The following is a 21301-nucleotide window of genomic DNA, read 5'->3' as shown; positions in this document are numbered from 1 at the left end:
GCCATGAATCACATGCGTGGGAGGGGGAAGGGTCTGCAGCATGGGGCCAAAATCCCTGTTCCTTTTTTCTCAGTCAGCTGCACCCAATGCATGAGCCACGGTTTTTTATTTCTTAAATAGTGTTTAAATCAGCTGAATCACTGGGCTAGGGGGAAATTACAAGTCACTTCCCCTAGCACCATGTTCTAAACTCTCTCAGCCCCAAAGCCCCAAGCTTATAAGCAAACTTTAATATTCTTTTACTATCTGAAATCACATTCTTAGAAAAACTTCCTAAACACAGTTTCAAACATATATATTTTGTTGTCTGGAGAGTTAACATAAATGAGAATAAAAGGAAAATAAATAATTTATAACAAACCTAACATGCATTTAAATATCCAATTCAATTTGCTGGGCAAGACTAATCTGGAAGGTATGATGGGGTCACTGGTTGCTCGTACTTCCCTGTGAAATCCCACAGTGGGCCAGGCGTCAGTGAGGACCGTCCAGGTGACGTGGTGACACTGTGGGTGGCGGGATTTTTCAGAACAGCAATCATCCGTGGCACATTGCCCAACAAAACAAAGCACCGTCTTTTTTCGACTGAGAAACTCAATGCTTACTTAAAACATGCAAAACAGACTTTGTTTGTGTGTGAGTTAAGTAATAAACCGGTTTTGTTTTTTCATCCAGGATCATCTTCCCAGTGGAACACAAGGATACGTCTTGGGATATAAGACTGTTCTAGCCATCACAGGTGGTTAGCATTGCTGGTCCCCGCTCGACAGATGCTAGTAGCACCCTTCCATCACTGACAAACCAAAACCACTCCACAAATTTCTAAAATGCCCCTACTAGTCAAAATCCGTATTGCACTGCTCATGCTCTGCCCACCTCTGGGTGATATCAAGCTGGGCCACTGAAGGGATACTTCCCAGGAAACTGGAAGCGGCATTACAAGAGCAAGATCCGTCTTCCTGGGTGGCTTTCCCAGTAAAAAGTGCCCTTCCCCACAGTTCTGCCCTTGGAACAAGAAAAGCAGACGGAGGCAGCCAGAAGACAAATGGAGGTGGAGAAGAAGCAAAGGGGGGCCCCTAGGTCTCCCAGAGACCTCACTCCAGGCTGCAGGCAGCTCCCGGCTCCTGCTCCCACAGTCATAATGGAAATTATCCACATTTGTTTGAAGTGAGCTCTGGCAGTTTCTGGTGCAAGCACCTGGAGGAGTCCTTATTAATTACAGGCATGGAACCACCTGCAGAGATGGCCACCCACCTAAACTGAGTGGGGCAGTTAACATCAAAAATGCTCAGGAGAACCTGTTCTAATGCACAGAACTTACCATATTTGGGGGACGTTTCTTAGGTTGTACCTAGGTTCTTCGTGCTATACTTGGAGCCCATTTATTTTCATTCCGTTCTCACTGCCAATAAATAAAAGGACCAGTGATCATTCCTCACCTGGCATTTCAGATTCTAGAGACACCCAGATCATTCCAAAGCCTCTTCTGCCCCAGCTCCCTTCCTTCAATCTCATTGGCCACAACACGTAAATAACAATGTTGCCCTTTCCTGACAGGCTTGGAAAATTTAAGTAGTGGAGAAATTTGGTCTTAAGGGCCCAAATAGGTCTGAGTGAAAAAAAAAATTGTTTTCCAAAGTCTTTCTAACACTGGAAGTCCATGATTTTAATGTCTCTAAATCTTACTAATGCTCAGAAATAATACCACCTCATTCAGAAGTATGGCAATAAGGACCAGTTGCCAGGCCAGTGTTGTAAAAGCCAAGGTCACAGTCTTCCTACCTCTTCCACTAATGGACCCATTATATCACAAAAAAAGACATTGCTGGAATCTAATGAATAAATAAGGAGCACTTGAATGGCATTTGGTCCGTGTTAATTCCAGCTAGTTTCCACGAGAGCCTCATTTAAATTAGAAAGAAAAAATAGTGGGGAGGGCGGGGCAGAGGTAATACTATTTAAAATGAAACATTTTAGAATTGCTTGGAAAGTTTCCTATATAAGCCAATTAGGTATAATGTTATATAGCAAAAATGGAATTGTTAGCAGGAAAAGGGTTAGTTTCACATCTGTCAGATTTACTTACTCTAATTTCCATAGGAATATCACAAAAACTAACAGTCACTCAGTCTTCTAAATGCAGGGTCCCAACCAACTGATGGGTTATGAAATCAACTGAGCGCAAGGGTCAGAACATTTTCTTCAAGAGCTGGGGACAAGTAAGCACTTCAGGCTTGTAGGCCAGATCAGCTCAGTCACAGTCACACCACTCTGCCACGGTAACCTGAGGGCAGCTGTGAACAACACTGACGAACAAACGGGAACAAGTAGCTGTGTTCTGATAAAACTTTATTTATGGAATGGGTAACAGGCCATAGTGGCAACCAGCATTTTTAAGTAAATAAAATAGAACAGAAAACATGAGGGGACATCAGAGGTAGCAGGGTAGGTATTGTTTCATGAACTTTTCTTGCATATATGTGAGTTCTGAGTCAACTGCCTCAGAAATAATAGAGATAGAAATTTCTATTAGAAATAATAAAAAGCTTGAGACAGGAAAACAAGTCTGCTTCTGACTGAGACTGATAAGAATTTACAGGAGTTTCATGTTGAGAAAAAAAGGAGAAGGAATAGACATAATGGGCAAGTTCTCGAGCCTAAAGTATATTCTTAAAAGAATACTAGACTTCCGGGCCAAGATGGAGGCGTAGGTAGACACACTGTGCCTCCTCGCACAACCAAAATAAGGACAGCAACAGTTTAGAAACAAAAAACAACCAGTAATGACAGAAAATTGAACTGTATGGAAGTCCCACAACCAGGGAGTTAAAGAGAACACATTCATCCAGACCAGTAGGAGGGGCGGAGTTGGGGAGCCGGGATGAGAGGGGTCGTGGCAGGGCCACTCGCAGACCCTGGGCACACAAAACAGCAGTGGGCAGACCCAGCGAGGCAGCGGACTGTGGAGGGGCGTGGTGCAGAAGGCATCTAGCTGGCCGGCAAGGTGTCCTGCATTCATGTGCTGATAAACCAGGCAAAACTGGGGAGCGGAATGAAACCGCAGAACCCAGAGTCCCAGCGCCAGGAAATAAAGCCTCAAAACACCCACTGAAAACACCTGTGGGGGTTGAGGTGCCAGGAGAAACTCCCAGCCTCACAAGAGAATTCGTTGGAGAGACCCACAGGGTCCTGGGACGTACACAAACCCATCCACCCGGGAATCAGCACCAAAAGAGCCCAATTTGCTTGTAGGTAGTTGGGGAAGTGACTGAAAACTGGCAGAGAGCGGAGCAAGAGGCACTGTTCCCTCTTGGACCCCCGTCCCACATACAGCATCACAACCCAACGAGGTGGGTTACCCTGCCCGGGTGAACACCTAAGGCTCTGCCCCTCTCTACATAACAGATGCCCTGAGACCAAAAAAAATGGCCCAAATGAAAGAAGAAATCAAAGCTCCAGAAAAAATACAACTAAACAATGAAGAGATAGCCAAACTATCAGATGCACAGTTCAAAACACTAGTCATCAGGATGCTCACAGAATTGGTTGAATCTGGTCTCAAATTAGATGAAAAAATGAAGGCTATGCTAAGGGAAATAAAGGAAAATGTACAGGGAACCAATAGTGATGGGAAAGAAACTGGGACTCAAATCAATGGAGTGGACCAGAAGGAAGAAAGAAACATTCAACCAGAAAAGAATGAAGAAACAAGAATTCAAAAAAATGAGGAGAGGCTTAAGAACCTCCAGGACATCTTTAAATGTTCCAACATCCAAATTGTAGGGGTGCCAGAAGGAGAAGAGGAAGAGCGAGAAATTGAAAACTTATTTGAACAAATAATAAAGGAGAACTTCCCAAATCTGGCAAAAGAAACAGACTTCCAGGAAGTCCAGGAAGCTCAGAGAGTCCCAAAGAAATTGGACCCAAGGAGGAACACACCAGGAACATTACAATTACATTAGCCAAGATTAAAGAGAAGGAGAGAATCTTAGAAGCAGCAAGAGAAAAGGAGACAGTCACCCACAAAGGAGTTCCCATCAGACTTGTTAGCTGATTTCTCAAAAGAGACCTTACAGGGAAAAAGGGGCTGGCAAGAAGTATTCCAAGTCATGAAAGTCAAGGACCTACATCCAAGATTACTCTATCCAGCAAAGCTTTCATTTAGAATGGAAGGGCAGATAAAGTGCTTCTCAGATAAGGTCAAGTTAAAGGAGTTCATCATCACCAAGCCCTTATTATATGAAATGTTAAAGGGATTTATCTAAGAAAAAGAAGATAAAAAACATGAACAGTAAAAAGACAGCAAACTCACAGTTACTAACAACCACACCTAAAACAGAAACAAAAGCAAACTAAGCAAACAACTAGAACAGGAACAGAATCACAGAAATGGAGATCACATAGAGGGTTTTCAACAGGGGAGCAGGAGGAGCAGAGAGGGGGAAAAGGTACAAAGAATAAGTAGCATAGATAGTATGTAGAAAATAGACAGGGGGAGGGTAAGAATAGTATGGGAAATGTAGAAGCCAAGAACTTATATATACGACCCATGGGCATGAACTAAAGTGGGGGATGTGGGTGGGAGAGGGTGTACAGGGTGGAGGGGAGTGAAGGGGGGAAATGGGACAACTGTAATAGCATAATCAATAAAATATATTTAAAGAAAGAAAAAATATTTAAAAACATTAAATATTTTTAAAAACTATTTAGTTACATGTAGTCCATAATGATTTTCAAAAGGACACTAAAATATTTTGTGTGCTATTTAAATATCTGGCAAGATATGTATCAGTTAGCAACTGCTGTATAACAAACTTCCCCAGAAGTCAGTGGCTTAAAACAATAATCATCGATTATTTCCATAATACTACAGGTCAGCTGGTGGTTCTGGTGATCTGGCTGGACATGTTAGGAGAATTCAGGTCGGGGCTGGCTGCTGAAGGATGGCCTCAGCTGACACAACATGGCTCATTGCCAAGTGTTTCTCAGACCTCTCCATCAGGCTAATCTGTGCATATTCTCAGGGTGGTGGCAGGGACCTACAAGAACAGCCCAGATGTGTATAGACTCTTCTAAACTCTGTTTGCATGCAGCCCAGATGTGTAAAAGGCTACTAGAAACTCCTAGACTCTTCCAAACTCTGTTTACATGGCATGTGTTAACATTCCACTGGCTAGAGCAGGCCTCATGGCAAATCCCAGTGGTGGGGGAGGGCAAGGAATGGGGCTGAAGAGTTATAAATAAGGGTGTGGACTGGGGAGGCCATTAATTGGGGCCATTAGTGGAATCAATCTACCACAGACAATATTTATCATTTGTCATCACCTTGGCAGAAGCAGAGAGATTTCACATTATTTTAAAATTTCCCATTGCCTTCCTCATTTTGTTTTTCCATTATCACTTCTGAGGCAAGAAGGCAGAGTGAAAGGACTGGGCTTCCGGAACCAGTGAGATCCACATCTGTACCCCGACTCCGCCGCTCCAGCTACGTGACCCTGGGCAGGGTTCTTCTGCACCTCAGCTCCCTCACTGTAGTAGCAGGACTGCCGACAGTCACATAAACTGGAACATGTAAACATGCGTAGCTCAGTGTCTAGCTACAACTAAACACCAACCTTACATATTGTGTTTTGCAAATGGTTTATTTGAATATACAGTTGGCCCTCCATATCCACTGATTTTAAATCCATGGATTCTACCAACTGCAGATTGAAATTAAAAAAAAAAATCCCAGAAAGAAGTTCCAAAAAAAACCCAAACCATGAACATGCCACACACCAAGCACTACTGAATCCAGGCTAATGAAGTGATATGTAGGCACACCCTGCTGTAGCCTATATGCAGATGTAGGTTATCAAATACTAAGCCATATTGTGTGAGGGATTGGAGCTTCCAAGAATCTTGGTATCCAAAGGGAAATCCTGGATGCAATCCCTGGCAGACACTAAGATACAACTGAATTTAAAAATATGAACAACAAGGAAATAGGCACATTTCCTGTGACAGTACAGTTCTTCGATAGGAAGGAACAGTTACTTTCCATAAAGAGTAGGAAACCATTTCTCTGAAAAAGGTTCTGAGAACTGTGGGAGACAGGTGAGTGGCCCCCAGAGACGTTCAATTTCTGGAACCTAAGAATACTTCACCTTACAAGACAGATGTGATTAGGTTAAAGAGTTTGAGATGAAATTATCCTGGATTACCTGGGTGGGCCCAATCTAATCACACAGATCCTCAAAATCGGAGAATCTTTTCCTAGAATTTAATGTTCCTTATATTTATGTAAATTTATGCCTTCATTTATGTAACAGCTACTTACTGTTTCTCGTATACCCAGGCTATAAGTATCCTTTCAAATCAATTCACGTTCCTACATCCATCTGATTGTAGTCTTTCAGATGAATGTACTGTAATGCTTGTAGGTATAAATCCTATGAACAAACACAGGGCTTTTGTAAATTATACATTTATTATAATTATCATTGTTTAATTTCTAAGTAATAAACCAGGGCAGAAAAGGAAAAAAAATCAGAGAACCTTTCCCAGCTGTGGTCAAAGCCCCAACCTGATGACAGATGGACAAGGACTCGGCTCAACACTAATGCCGGAGGAAGGACGCACAAGCCTACCAACGTGCATGGTCTCCAGAAGCTGGGAAAGGCAAGGAAACGGATCCTCCCAGGAGCTCCCAAAAGGAACAGATACCTTGATCTTAGCCAGTGATATTCATGCTGGATATCTGACCTACAAAGTTATAAACTAATACATTTGTGTTGCTTTAAGCCACTAAGGCTGTGGTTATTTGTTATAGCAATAACAGAACGATTACATAATTTTGTAATCTTTATCCTAAAGATGGACACTGAAGAAACAGAAAAGTCTCTCTTGAAGCCTCTAGACTGGGAGGAAGAAAGTCTGGAACCTGGAGAACACTAACCAGGAGTGGCATGAGAAAAGGAAAGCTGTATCTGATTCCAGTTATAGTGGCAATTAGACAAAAGGCAGTATGATAGAATAAGCAACTCGTGACTGAAAAAACCTTTGCTGCAGTCTGTAGAAAGCACAGGAAAAGCACGACCCGTACCATCTCCAAGCATGCACTAGGCGGAAAGCCATACCACCAAAATCCTTCCACAGAAACTCTGCAGGGACTTCATTTAACTGACGGCCACTCCAGATCTGCAGCGCCAACTCGGATCGATCCTACTTCTTTTCATAGATGACAGGACAATAAGGTAACAAGCCCTAGCGCTGCTTGAAAATGGACACACACACACACTCACTCATTCACTAACACACCAAGTCCCAATTTCCTTGGCTCCAGGAGCCCATGAATTACACCCATGGTGAGGGAGAAAAGACAAACTGTCTACCACAGGTCCATTGATTTAAAAAACAGAACTCTAAACAGACACAACCAAATAGTACTTCCTTCAAGAGTAGAAGCACACCTAAGAATATTCTTAAAGGACAGGTTAAAGAAATTAGAGCAGATGAGTCGGCTGAGCTCAGCCAAGAAGAATACCAGTAGAATCCCACAGCTGTAGGAGAAGCTGGGATGCCTCATTTGACAGGAGAGAGACCGGAATCACAGAACACTACAGGTAGACAGCCAGCCTGCTGCGAAGAGGCCTCGCCTGCCCCAGTCGTAGTTTACCCTCAGTAAATGCCACGCTGCCCAGCTGATCATGTGGTCAGGGGTCATGTCCTGTACAAGGCAATGGGGCTTCCAGCTGTGCCTACTAGAGCTATATACTCCTTCCTGAGAAATCCTTGGGGCCAGATGTTTTCATTTATTTAAAGATTTTATTTATTTATTTTTAGAGAGAGGAGAAGGAAAGGAGAAAGAGAGGGAGAGAAACACTGATCGGCTGCCTCTGGCACACACCGCTACCGAACCTGCAGTCCACACATGTCCCCTGACTGGGAATCTTCGACCTTGTGACCTTTTGCTTTGCAGGACAATGCCCAATCAATTAAGCCACACCAGTCAGGGCTAGATTTCTTTTTTTAAGCAACGTGGGTGGGGGGCAGAAACTTTCCTTCTCTGGAGCTCAATGGACATCAGAATAGCAAATAAGTAACAGTGAACATATAGAAGGAAGTTGTTAACATTTACTCAAGAGAACTGCATATATAACATACAGTGAGAGATGACCCACAGAACAGTGTCACCTTTAAATGGAGCAAGCACAATAGAAATCACAAGAGGGGATGAGGGGGAAATGTACCATTCTTAGTCACTGGAGCTGAGAACTTTGTTAAAGAGGAAAGGCCATCCAGATGGACAGAGGACCTTGAGGCTGTTTTGGCAAAGGTCTCACAGAAGACTGGGGAGTCTTCACATGAGGAACATTATTATTGGGGAGATGGGAGAAGGAAAGTGTCCTTTCCTCTCCAAACCCCACTTGGTGCTGCCTCTAACCTAGGTGGCTCTGAACAATTCCAGGAGGCAGGGTGACGGAAGTACGCCAAACTGAAATGTAGTCCTAAGAAAACAGAAAGATCATGCTTAGCATGAGGCAGAGAGGTTGCTTTTCTAAAGATACGTAAAAGAAGGAATTGGTAATTTAGGAAACTTCTCACTGGCATGAACACTAGTAAATAAAAAATTGGCCTTGGGAAAAAAAAAAAGCAGCTGCAAGGAGATAGATATCAAAGTCCCTGTTCTTTCCAAGTGGTTTCCGAAGTGGTAACAGTATGCAAACAGAACTAGGTGCAGCCCGCCACAGCGTGAACACCTGGCCACGCTCCCCAGGGCGCTGTCCCTGCCCCGCACACCCCACACTCCTGCCCCTCGCCATCTTCCACTCTGAATCTGCATATCCCAAGGGGAAAAATAGCTTCACTACGGGGAGTAAGTTATTTCTTGGCTGAGAAGTCAGGCACCTGACTTCTTATTTCCAAACACTCAAAACATTCAAAACTAAACATCCCAAAAGATAGCAATAAATGGAGGGCTGGTTTTCCTTAGGTAAGTATTTGACCTATGTACTATATAGTCTGCCAGCAAAGGCAAAAACTACTTGAGTTTTTCCTGAATGTTTTTTCCTTTTCAATAAAGCAGTTTTATTTCCTTATTCTACACCTTCTTTGCTACATATATAGGATTATACAGCATTAGGACTGAACAGAACTTTGGAAAGCTCATTCACTCACGTTACTTTTCAACACAAGAACTAAGGCCCTGAGAAGTCATCTGGGCTGAATGAATGTGTTCTTCATCTGCATACTGCCTTATAACTGAACTTAACCCTTCTGTGTGGGCCCTGCACAGGCCTAGACCTCAAAGTCTGTGAGCAGCTAAGGACTATTTAGTACCAGAAACCTGCAGGATCAGAATCAGAATCAAGTGAGAGCACTGATGTGCCTGACACAATCCTGATCCTAGGCAAGGAACAAAATGAAAGGAAACGGTGCTCCTTGTATGCCAAACAGGAAAAGTCCACAAAACAGTAAGACCCCAGTGGTCAGAGAGACCTTTTACATTCAGCAATCTTTCTAGGATTCCACATACACTGTGGGAATGTCCTCACCAGCCCTTTATTGCTGTTAAGAAATAGTCTTTACAGACAACAGACAACAGCGTGGTGATTAGGGGTGGGGGGGCGAGGGGGGAAATATAGGGAGTTAAATGGTGATGGTCACAGAGACTTGACTTGGGGTGGTGAATATGCAAGACAGCAAACAGATGATTTGTACAATTGTGCACCTGAAACCTGTATGATTTTGTTAACCAGAATCACCCCAATAAATTCAATAAAAAGGGAAAGAGAAAAAAAAACAAAAGAAACAGCCCTGCCACCTCTGCTAGGTCACCCATGCACCTGAAGAGCAGAAATCCATGCTGAAAGGGGCCCTAAGCCCTAAGACAGAGACAGAGAAAGAGAAAATAAGAATCTCAGAGTGCAATGTCGAGTCCGTCCCAGGCTACCTTCTTAAGATGTCAAACTCAAAAGGTGGCATAAAAAGGGGAACATGCAACTAAAGGCATGCTTAGATTCTCCCATTTGGGGACAGTGAAGGAACCGGAACACACCCATTGGCTCACCACCAGAGTCCAAGGTTAAGGGGGACGTAAGCGCACAGAAGGGTTGGGTCTAGGAGTGGGAGGGGCAGATACCAAAATACCTTCACATTCTCCTCCCTGATCAAAGCTACAAGCACAGCAGGCCATACCTGTTACCCTTTGCTACCAACTGTTCCCGTGGGACCAAGAGTCAGAATTGAGAGCCAGCCTTCCCACTGATTTCTGCTGGTGAGACTCAGAGAAAGTTTTCTACCTCTGCACCTCCTCGACATCAGCTAGAAGGATAAGGATCCAGAGGGATCTTCCTGAAGTCTCTTCCAGCCCCGAAGTGTCTTAAGACTTCTCTTGGCTTTGGTTGGAAAGAAGGTGCTGGCTAATAGAGGAGAGGGTGAGGTTCCTAGCCTTAACAACTAAGCACAGTCCAGCTCACACAGGCCCTGAGCCAGACCATGGGGATGCGAATCCACACTCTGCCACTTGCCATGTGTAACCTTGACCAGGTTTCACGAACTCCTAATGATCAGTCTCTATGTACAAACTGGGAATGACATTAGTATCTACTTCAGTGCTGAGGTGGGGAGTAAATGAAATACAAAATTTGTGATGCTGTCAAATATAGAAGATAGGGTTTTTTCATCACCATCCCTATTTTCTCACCCATCTATTCTTGAAATTTCTCCACCAAGACATGCAGTCACTACACTGATCACCAACACAACACACTCCCAAACGTGGCCTGAGCCAAGAAAGAGATCTACACTATCACAGTAGAAGACTGTGCCGTGCAGGATATTTATAAAAAGCATCTGACCAGCATGACAGGACATAAAAGCCATCTCTCCTCAGAACTACAACACTAAGAGGCGGTTAGATAGAAGCGGGTGGGCAGCACACATTCCCTCAAGGGCCAGCCACAAAAATCATAGACGGATGCAAATAAGTGAGGTCGTTATTATTCTAGGGATAACCTTGAAGTACTGACGTTTTTATAAGTTAACTAAATTGCAAAAACTGGTACTTAACTCTTACAACTAATAAAATACTTAGATAATGCCACTCCTGAGTTCATGGGCAACAAGGTGGAGAAATACCCCTTACCCACCCTAGGACAGCGCCCCACCTGGGGCCAAGATCCAGAAGGCAGAAACGCAGGTGTGGCAGTGGGGGTGCCAATTTACAGGGAGAACTGCACCTACCGAATCCAGCCATGAGAGCTTACCCCGTTTGCCTCTCCTGACTTTTGAGGCAAAAGAGCCCAGAAGAAAGTCCTGGTTTCTTTTCAGAAGGTCATATGTTCAGAAAAGAGCCCTGTGGGATTTCAAAGAAATAGAGTGATTCCTCCAAACCCTCTCATGCACACATATAGCCTTCCAAATGTGACAAAGTCGGGGAAGGATGCATTTAATTGTGGCAATGAAAAAACAAAAAAACAAACAAACAAATAAAACAGCGCAAGTGGGCAAACACAGCTCAAGTCCCAACTCTTTCAGCTGAAAACATGGTCACAGTACTAAGGCTCCAGGGACCCACCTTGGCAGCCTCCCAAGAGCTATTAGTCTGCACTGACACACTGAAACAGAAGGTCAGACAAATTAAAAGTGAGGAGGTAATTTTGAAAAAGGACATCTTTACACTCAGCACCAGCACACAGCATGGCTGAACACTAAATATACACACTAAGTGTGTGTGCCACACACTACACACTCGAGTCTGCCTGCAGGGGCACACAGGCCACCATGACTGTGCTTGGATTTTTGGTGTTGACACGGGATACAAGAGGATAGGGGCACATGGCTTACATTAGAAACTTTAAGGAGATGGGGAGATCTTTACTCAATTTCAAACAGAAAATTAAAAGTATGGCTATACTCTGGATATTAGGAAGGATTCTACACTTCAAAGCAAGTAGGAACTTTGAAGGCAGCCTAGTAAAGATGGCACTGATAAGCACCAAATGTTTCTGACCAAACCTCTCAACTGTCACCCGTGTGGCCCTCTCCCCAGATATAAAATGATTTCCTCTTTTCTTTGTTGTTAAGTACCTGAATTCAGGAACACATACACCTTCCTTTAGCCAAAACTCTCTGTTAACTATTCACCTGACACCAGCATCCTCCCCCAAACTCTGACATCCACAGTAACAAACCCCCAAAGACAATACTCCTGATAGCACATGCTTTCCTGAGACCTACAGTAACAACACCAATACAGACCACCATCCCCAACCACCACCCCATCTTCCTAGAGCCAGTAGGCCAAGATACACATGGAGAAGGGGGTGAAAATGAATCCCCACTCTCTTGGGAAGGCGCAGAGCAACTACCTCCTCAGATGACCACAGAGTATGAAAGGGCCCAAACTTTCCAACTCACATCCTACTTACTGATGACTGACTGCTCTTTGCAATTTTCTAGACATTGCTGCAGGGGGCACTGGTCACTTATCCCCTGCCAAAATCTGAGAGTGACTCTGCAATGACTTAGATCCCAAGCCCTGTGGAGAATCAGGAAAAGTCATGTCCAATGTTAGAGACCAGATCCTGAGGAGTCACACTTTTCAGAGAAGCCAAAGGCCTTCCCTTTGGCTAGGGTCACAGGGGGACTATGGCATCAAATGCTTTGGAAAGCCAGCTGGGCAGCAGGCTGGTTGGTTATTTTTAAACTGAGGAAACTGAATGGCAAGGGAGAAAATTTGAATTGCTATGATCTCCTGAGGTTCTTTCCAGCTCCAAGATGCTACCAAAGAACACTGCATATGCACTTACATATGCCCATGCTTCTTTATAAAACCTATAGGGATGTGTGACTATATATAAATGAGTACTGTATTCACACTTCCAAACACAAAGCACTTGAAATGCGCACTCCTGAGAAGATTCAAAAGCCCATGAGCAGCTTTGCAGCATTGGCTGAAACACACAGATGCCACTAGCAGATCTGGGCGAGACCTTCAGTCCTGCTGCGGTTGCTGTCTGCCTTAAAACCAACCAGTGCCGCCTGTGCAGGTGCAAGCCCTGTGAAGCTCAAAACCAGGACTGCAGAATCCTTTCCCCTAGTGACTCCAGTCACAAGTCTCCCAGACCCAGGAAGGCAAGTTGGCACAAAGGAGAGAAAAGGAAAAGTCTGGTGTCCAGCAAAGCAGCTTCCTTCTCTTCTTCTCTCAGTCCCTAAAAGGGGCAAAAGGTCACCACCTCTTCCCCTTCCTCTCCCATCACCTCATTTCTTAGGCCTCTGCATTTCAGGTCGACAACATGAGCATCACACTGATAACTGGCAAAAACTTAAAAGATCTCTGGACAGGGGAGTTTTTCTCTCATCCTAACAGCAATAAAAATTAGGGTCCCTATCTCAGCCCTGAACAGTAACAGCAAAAACAATTTGTAGGAAAACAGGAAGGGTGGGGAGGTGGGGGTGAACATTCATTTATCTAGACAGACCTGTGATGCCTTCTCCATCATGAAAATCTGTTTGATGATTTTTCTCAAGTCAAAAACAAGAGAGTTCTGACCCTAGGTCAAGGCTTAGGGTGTGAGTTGCACAGTGACTAACACGGGGAGGGCGGCGGGGGGGGGGTTGTTCCTCTCTCAAGAGTTAAAAACCAACCAAGTGTCTCAGGTCCTGACAATAAAGAAGCGTTGGGGGGAGTTGGGTGAAGGGGTATCAGCTTCCCACTTGTCTCTTTAGAATGAGATCCTGCCTCAAACACTTGGATTCGAATGTTTCCAAGTGCAGTGTTGCCATCCCACCCGAACCCCACACAAACCTCAGCTTTCTCCACCCCAACTTCTCAGCCGCCTAAGTGCCCAATCTTCTCTAACTGGGCTACCAGAGCCAAGTGCAGGCAGCAGTGTCCGCCCAGGGCAGGGCCTAACAGTAAGTGCCAGGAGTACCGGGGCCTAGAATTCACTTGGGGCATCTCTGAAAACCGAAAACGTCCGCTGGTTCCAGAATCCCCCAGGCACCGAGCACTCTGTTTGTGCTCCAAAAGCAGCTGGACAATGCAAGTGGCACCTCTTCCTTCCACTGCTCGAAAGCTATGAAACCAAGGCTTTGTGCGTGACAGCGAGTGTGTGCGCCAAGAGCCCAGTGCTCACACACCCCCTTCCACTCAGTCTGCTTACTGCACAGGGTCCGTGCGCGCGGCGAGCGCATCGCAAGCGGGTCTACCCGGCAGGCAGCCCCACCGCCAGGCCTCTGGCCACCCGGCCTCGGACCTGGCCTTGGGGAGCGGGGGTGGGTGACATCCACGCCTCTGTTCCCAGCAGCGGGGACAGCGTAGGGCAGAAGCTCTGGGGTCCCGCAGGGGCGATGCAGGGAACAAGAACGCCAAAGGGCGACAGGCAGGCTCCGCGCCCTCCCTCGAGCCCCTACGCCGCCCCCAACTTTGGGAGCAGTGGGCCGTGAGGGGGCCGGGGCCACTCGAGACTCAGCAGGAAGTTCCCAGGGCCGCACTGAGCATGCTCTCGGGGAGTGTGGGCGCGGGTGTGGACTCAGCGCTCCCGGTAGCCTCTCCGGCCGACGGGATCGCGGGCCAACAGGCATCCCCAAGGGGTGGAGGGCACCGTCGGATTTCCCTGGTCACCCAGACTAGAGCGACCGCGCACCGCATCTCTGTCCCCCTGAGGCCCTGGGCCAGCCTCCTTCCTCTTTCTACTCACCGGCGGGTGACTGAGCCCGCCCTGCTCGCCCAGGTCCGGGGTACCTCAGACCGGCCCACAGCCCCAGCATGACCCCACCGAAGCTCCTCCGCGGACTGAGCGCCCATCTGCCAACCTCAGCCGCTCGTCCCCAGCCCGCAAAGCCGAAGCCTCCTCTGGACAGTCCCTTCAAAAGCCAACAAACCGCCTCCTCACGGGTCCTGGGGGCCTGCAGCCTTCCCTGGGTACCTGCTGCCAACAGGCAGGTGGGCGCCTCAAGGCGCGTCCGCGGCTGCACTCGTGGGTCCAGCAGAGCGACCACGACCGGGGCACCCACGCAGACAGCAGAGGGGAGGCGCGTGAAAGCCCCAGACTGCGCCACCCTCGGTACCGGCTCTCCCTGCCCGCACCCAGCTCCTTGCGCCCTTCACGGTCCTCTCAGCGTGCATCTTCCCGCGGGGATGGAGAGTTTCGACGCGATAGCCCCGACCCAGTGGCTCTCACCTCCTTGTCGGGCAGCAGCAGAAACCAGAAGAGCCTGCCAGTCACCGTCCCGACGGGTCCCAAGGCGCAGCAGGGCAGGATTTGCGGTACCTCAAGCCTGCGGCGCGGCTACCAGGGCTGTATCCTGCCCGGGGCCACCGCGGCTGCAGCGGGAGCCGCAGGGCCGCCGCCGCGCTGGTCGCGGCAGGGACGGTCTGCAAACTCCCAGCCTTGGCCGGGCCGCGCACGGCGCGTCCACACTTGGCCGGGACGCAGCAAAGGCACTCCTCGGGAGGTCAACCGACCAGGGCTGGAGTCTGTGCAATTTCTACCAACCCTCCCTTACCCGACCTCTCCAACTTCTCCCCGCTTCTGGGCTCTCGTCTCTGGAAGGCAGGGATTCCGGCCAGGGACGTTCGGCAAACTCCCCGCCCTCCCTGGCGGAGCGCTCAGCCAATTCGGAACGCCCTAGCCTCTTAGGGACCGTCTACAAACTACCAAACCCTGTTTTAGAGGACTTCTACCAACCGTACCATTCCGCAGCCCTAAAGGAGAAACAAGCGAGAGAGATAGTTTGATCCCGGCCATAAATAATATTCTAGCAAGGTCGGGGCACTGACTAGCAAGGTCATATCAGCACTGCCATATCAGCACTGCATCCTCCACAGTGGCGCAGTCCAGGTCTCTAAGCAGCAGGTCCCTTCCAGCTATGAAACCCTGTTAGGGGACTTGGAGCTCAACCATCTCAAACATGCCCTGAGCCTTTCCTCCCTCATAGAATGGGCTATATGAAGCAGTCTGAGTTTCTGCCACCTGGTTTTTGTGACCATGGGCAAGCCACTTAACCATATGAATTTAACTTCCTTATCTATGAGCATAATTAATGTTGCTTCATGAGGTTATTTTGAAGATAAATTAGAATATATGTATTTAGCAATACCTAGCACATAGTAGATGTTCAATAAATGAATTCCATTTCTCTTTCTCTTCCCCCAACCGCCTCTGTATTTTATGAACACTGCAGATAGGCTAACTGAACATTGTACTGTTGTAAATTCAAAAAGAAATAAAATGCATCCCATGCCCTGAAGGCACCTCAAAGAACATTGACTGACAGGTCATTAAATCCAGCCAAGCCCTGGGAGAGAGAATATGTATATTAACATCATTAAGCATTATAGATCCTTGTTAAGTAGTATTAGAATGCAAGGAGAGTGACCTAGTGGGTACTTAGGGGTGAAAATGACAAGGTTCATAACCCCAGCAAGTTCCAGACTATGGAACCAGTAACTATGTCTGGAATAGGAGAGTTTATGATCAACTTCACCTTCTGTTGCCTGCAGGATTTCTCCATCCCCATTTCACTGTCCTCCCTGGGATCTTCATTCTTGAACTTAGATCACACCATCCTGCTGCCCACCCTCCAAACAGAGACATTTAAAAACAAAGAATCGTGGAATTTGGGGACCCTAGAAATGACTTAGTCCTTCTCCCTCATTTTGTGAGCTCTTGGGCCACCCAGCTAGTTAGGGAGGTCCCCTGACTCCAGTATCTTAATAGAAAACACCCTGTGGCCTCTCTTGTGTCACGCTGGCTCTAGGCACAGTAGGTCAGTCCTAGCTTTAACTTCAAGCTGGAGGAAATGGCTTTAACATTTTCTGACCAGATGAGCCCCAAATTATCAGCCACAGGGTGCTGGATCCTTAGCAGTCAAAAACTGTCCAGGTGATGCTCAATAACCACAAGGAAATCTCCATGGGCAGGACAATTCCTCTTAATAAGTCCTTTTGATGAAATCCAGGCATATTGAGAGGCACCTATTTACCTCAGTCCCTTGGAGGAAAAAACATCTCAACCCCTCTTCTGGCACTGGGAGGGGAAATAGAAGAATGGTGACATCTGGTGGTCAAGATTTTCTGTGTTTTGGACACGAATGGTACAGATTCTAATCCTAATTGATTTGCTTTGAAGCCAAGTCCCCAAGAATGGTTAATAATTGTACCACCTGGTTGCCTAGAAATTTCTGAAAGACATCAATCATTTATACTTCCCAGACAAACTGCTATAGAGGATATTACAGATGATTATCTCAGGATATTTTTAGTGAATGTATATGTATGTATGTATAAAGTATAAGGCTATAATATTCATATATTCACACATATGTATTTCACATAATACAAATATGTTTGTATTATAGACATACTATTTATTTGCATGAATAATATACTTGTGCCCTAATTGGGCACAACATGTTTGAAACATCCTTATTTTTTTTGTTTTTTTGAATGACAATTATAATTGGTCTTAGTAGCACCTGGGTGCTCTTTTTTTCATTTCAGTTGCTGAATTATCTGTGTTGCAAATATTATTAAATCCTGGCTATACAAGAGGAGAATGTAGAGACTGTAGAGAAGAAAACTGAGGGGGTGGAGGAGAAGGAGAAGAAAGCACTGAATTTGAAAATAGATCTGGTTTAACATTCAGTAGAGCAGTCCCTGATGATAGCACTTGTCCCAAACCACCAGGCCCATCATTCGAGTCAAAGGAGCCAGAATTTGCACTGCTTTTCAGTTCCTGCACTTCCACAATCACAGCAATCTGAGAGTAAAGAAAAGTTAGTTCATCTTCAAAAGCAGCTATTTTTTTCATTGTAGCATCATTTATAGGCTGAGCATTTTCATTGGTTTATTATGTCTTAGAGCAGGTGACAGTGGATCCCAAAGTAATTGCAAAGGATAGAAAAGTCTCTTTTCTCATCTTCCTCATTTTTTAAAGATCTTATCTATTTATAGACAGAGGGGAAGAGAGTGAGAAAGAGAGGGAGAGAAACATCAGTGTGTGGTTGCCTTTCATGTATCCATGCTTGGGACCTGGCCCACAACCCAGTCATGTGCCCTGTCTGGGAATCCAACCTGCAACTTTTTGGTTCATGGGCCAGCGTTCAATGCACACTGAGCCACACCAGCCAGGGCTCATCTGCCTCATTTTGTCATATACTATTTCAAAAGTTGAGGTAGCTGAATTCATCATTTGCCACACACAAAGTATCAGCAAAAGATAAAATGACAAATCCATAGCTACTATAGTCTTCGGATTCAGGATCAAGTCTAAATCAGGCCTGGGACAATATTTTAAAGGAATAAGTTTTCAAATAATACAAACAGTACTCCAAGCCAATCCATAGCCTTTATTTTCCCAAATCTGCAAACCCTGGTCCATGAGAAACCAAAATATTCAAGCATCCGTCATAAGATATTTAATATGAGAGACATTGATGAAGCGAACACAGAAGCAAATTCAAGGAAGCATCAGTTTTTTGATACCGTCCTCCAAAGCTGCACCGCTGGGCAGACATTGAATATCAAGCTGTGGTCCTTACAGAAGGCTACCTCAGAATCATCAGTCCACGAAGTCCAACGTGTCTTCTTCCTGATTCAGGAAAGATCAGACCCATGTTAGCCTGTGCACCTTGCTTGCAGGCCACACGTGGTAATGACACCCCCACCAACTCTGAAGCCTGAGCCTGGACCCCTCACTCAGCCAGGATAACTCCACCAAAGACCGATGCCTCCTTGCAGCCCCTACCAAATCTGTTCTAGAATTAAGATTTTAATTTATAGTAATAATTGCTAAAGGATTCTGCTTATAGACATAAAGATGCTTACTGGAACGGAGTTGTATATTTCATCATGTCCTCTCAGGAGGGAACTCATTACAAACTTAGAGTATAAGAAAATAGCACAGTGGGATTTCAATAGTGAAAGCCCTGGCAGCTGCTGGTCCAGGTCATGCTTTCCCGGTGAACTGTGACTCATTTTTTAGCATTTCTATCCCTCATGAACCACAGTATTCAGTTAATAGAAGAAAGGTGTCTGGGGTAACTTCACAGCAACACAACAGTGTCTGTTGGTGTAGCTAAGTCTGTACCTTTGATTCCCATGCTTATTTCAAGTGCCAAACTTCAGATAATTGCTCTATTACAAACTTTGAGGGCACAACTCTGCCCACACAATCAAGTCCATTGTTTTTCAGCCTCTCTTGCTAAGCTCTATGTGAATTATGTTCATCCTTATAACAACTCACAAAGCAGATTTTACTACACTCATTTTTAAAGAAGAAGAAGAAGCCACAACTTCAAAAAGTTAGGTAATATGCCCACCAATAACACTGTTATTTTTAGGACCAGATCTAGTATGGACTTCAAAGTCTTCCTGACTCCACAGCTCAAAATCTTTCTACTATACTCTGCTGGCCACCCCCAGGAAACCTGGAAGAAATGAAGGGCAGGGCAGACACTACTCTGAAGACTACACTAAAAACTAAAGAGGATATTTCAGGTACTATACATAAACCACATTTCTTGACCTATTCAAATTATAGGAAAATTATAAGCAACAGAATAAAAATTATGCATGTATATCTTATAAAACTAGGACCAGGTAATTCAGTTTTGAGGCAGGTCTCTTTGTTGGTTTGTTTTTTCAATATATTTTATTGATTATGCTATTACAGTTGTCTCATTCCCCCCCCTTTATTCCCCTCTGCCCTGCACATCCCCTCCCACTTATATCCACCCCCCCGCCCACCGCCCTTTAGTTCATGTCCATGGGTCATACATACAAGTTCTTTGGCTTCTACATTTCCTATTCCATTCTTAACCTCCCCCTGTCTATTTTCGACCTATCATTTATGTTACTTATTCTCTGTACCTTCCCTCCCCCCACTCTCCTGTTGATAACCCTCTATGTGATCTCCATTTCTGTGATTCTGTTCCTATTCTATTTGTTTGCTTAGTTTGCTTTTGTTTTTGTTTTAGGTGTGGTTGTTAATAACTGTGAGTTTGCTGTCATTTTACTGTTCATGTTTTTTTCTTCTTTTTCTTAGATAAATCCCTCTAACATTTCATATAATAAGGGCTTGGGGATGATGAACTCCTTTAACTTGACCTTATCTGAGAAGCACCTTATCTACCCTTCCATTCTAAATGAAAGCTTTGCTGGATAGAGTAATCTTGGATATAGGTCCTTGACTTTCATGACTTGGAATACTTCTTGCCAGCCCCTTTCTCCCTGTAAGGTCTCTTTTGAGAAATCAGCTGACAGTCTGATGGGAACTCCTTTGTGGGTGACTGTCTCCTTTTCTCTTGCTGCTTCTAAGATTCTCTCCTTCTCTTTAATCTTGGCTAATGTAATTGTAATGTTCCTGGTGTGTTCCTCCTTGGGTCCAACTTCTTTGGGACTCTCTGAGCTTCCTGGACTTCCCGGAAGTCTGTTTCTTTTGCCAGATTTGGGAAGTTCTCCTTTATTATTTGTTCAAATAAGTTTTCAATTTCTCGCTCTTCCTCTTCTCCTTCTGGCACCCCCTACAATTTGGATGTTGGAACATTTAAAGATGTCCTGGAGGTTCTTAAGCCTCTCCTCATTTTTTCTGAATTCTTGTTTCTTCATTCTTTTCTGGTTGAATGTTTCTTTCTTCCTTCTGGTCCATACTGTTGATTTGAATCCCAGTTTCTTTCCCATCACTATTGGTTCCCTGTACATTTTCCTTTATTTCCCTTAGCATAGCCTTCATTTTTTCATCTAATTTGAGACCAGATTCAACCAATTCTGTGAGCATCCTGATGACTAGTGTTTTGAACTGTGCATCTGATAGTTTGGCTATCTCTTCATTGTTTAGTTGTATTTTTTCTGGAGCTTTGATTTGTTCTTTCATTTGGGCCATTTTTTTGGTCTCAGTGCACCTGTTACATAGTAAGGGGTGGAGCCTTAGGTGTTCACCAGGACAGGGCAACCCAGGAATCTGTGTTGTGATGCTGTGTGTTTGGGAGGGGTCTGAGAGGGAACAGTGCCACTTGCTCCACTCTGACTAGATGGAGCAAGCAGAACATTGGAGCAAGTGGCACTGTTCCCTCTCAGACTGTTTTCAGTCACTTCCTCCATTACCCACAAGCAAATTGGGCCCTTCTGGTGCTGATTCCTGGGTGAGTTGGCTTGTGTACATTCTAGGACCCTGTGGGTCTCTCCAACAAACTCTCCTGTGAGACTGGGAGTTTCTCCTGCTGCTGCCTTAACCCCCACCAGTATTTTCAATCAGAGGTGTGAGGCTTTCTTTCCTTGAAGTGAAATTCTGCATTGCAGGATCTGTCTCGC

At 45.3% G+C, this 21301-nt stretch overlaps 1 protein-coding gene and 1 pseudogene across 4 annotated transcripts in view; both read right to left on the bottom strand.

Annotated features, from left to right (window-relative positions):
- MGAT5 (alpha-1,6-mannosylglycoprotein 6-beta-N-acetylglucosaminyltransferase) overlaps positions 1–15546 on the bottom strand; it is a 341618-nt gene extending 326072 nt beyond the window's left edge. For all 4 annotated transcript variants that reach the window (XM_045825932.1, XM_045825930.1, XM_045825931.1 and 1 more), the window contains exon 1: positions 15171–15546. The gene's annotated coding sequence lies outside the window, so the exon portion shown is untranslated. The remainder of the gene's footprint in view (positions 1–15170) is intronic.
- Positions 15547–17456: 1910 nt separating this feature from the next.
- LOC123810312 lies at positions 17457–18424 on the bottom strand (annotated as a pseudogene).
- Positions 18425–21301: the final 2877 nt, after the last annotated feature.

This window comes from Phyllostomus hastatus, unplaced genomic scaffold, assembly GCF_019186645.2.
Source record: "Phyllostomus hastatus isolate PE091 unplaced genomic scaffold, TTU_PhHast_1.1 phas_scaffold_60, whole genome shotgun sequence".
NCBI classification, from domain to species: Eukaryota; Metazoa; Chordata; class Mammalia; order Chiroptera; family Phyllostomidae; genus Phyllostomus; species Phyllostomus hastatus.
Note: the sequence above shows the minus strand (reverse complement) of the source record. Positions and strands in the feature narration are given on the sequence as shown.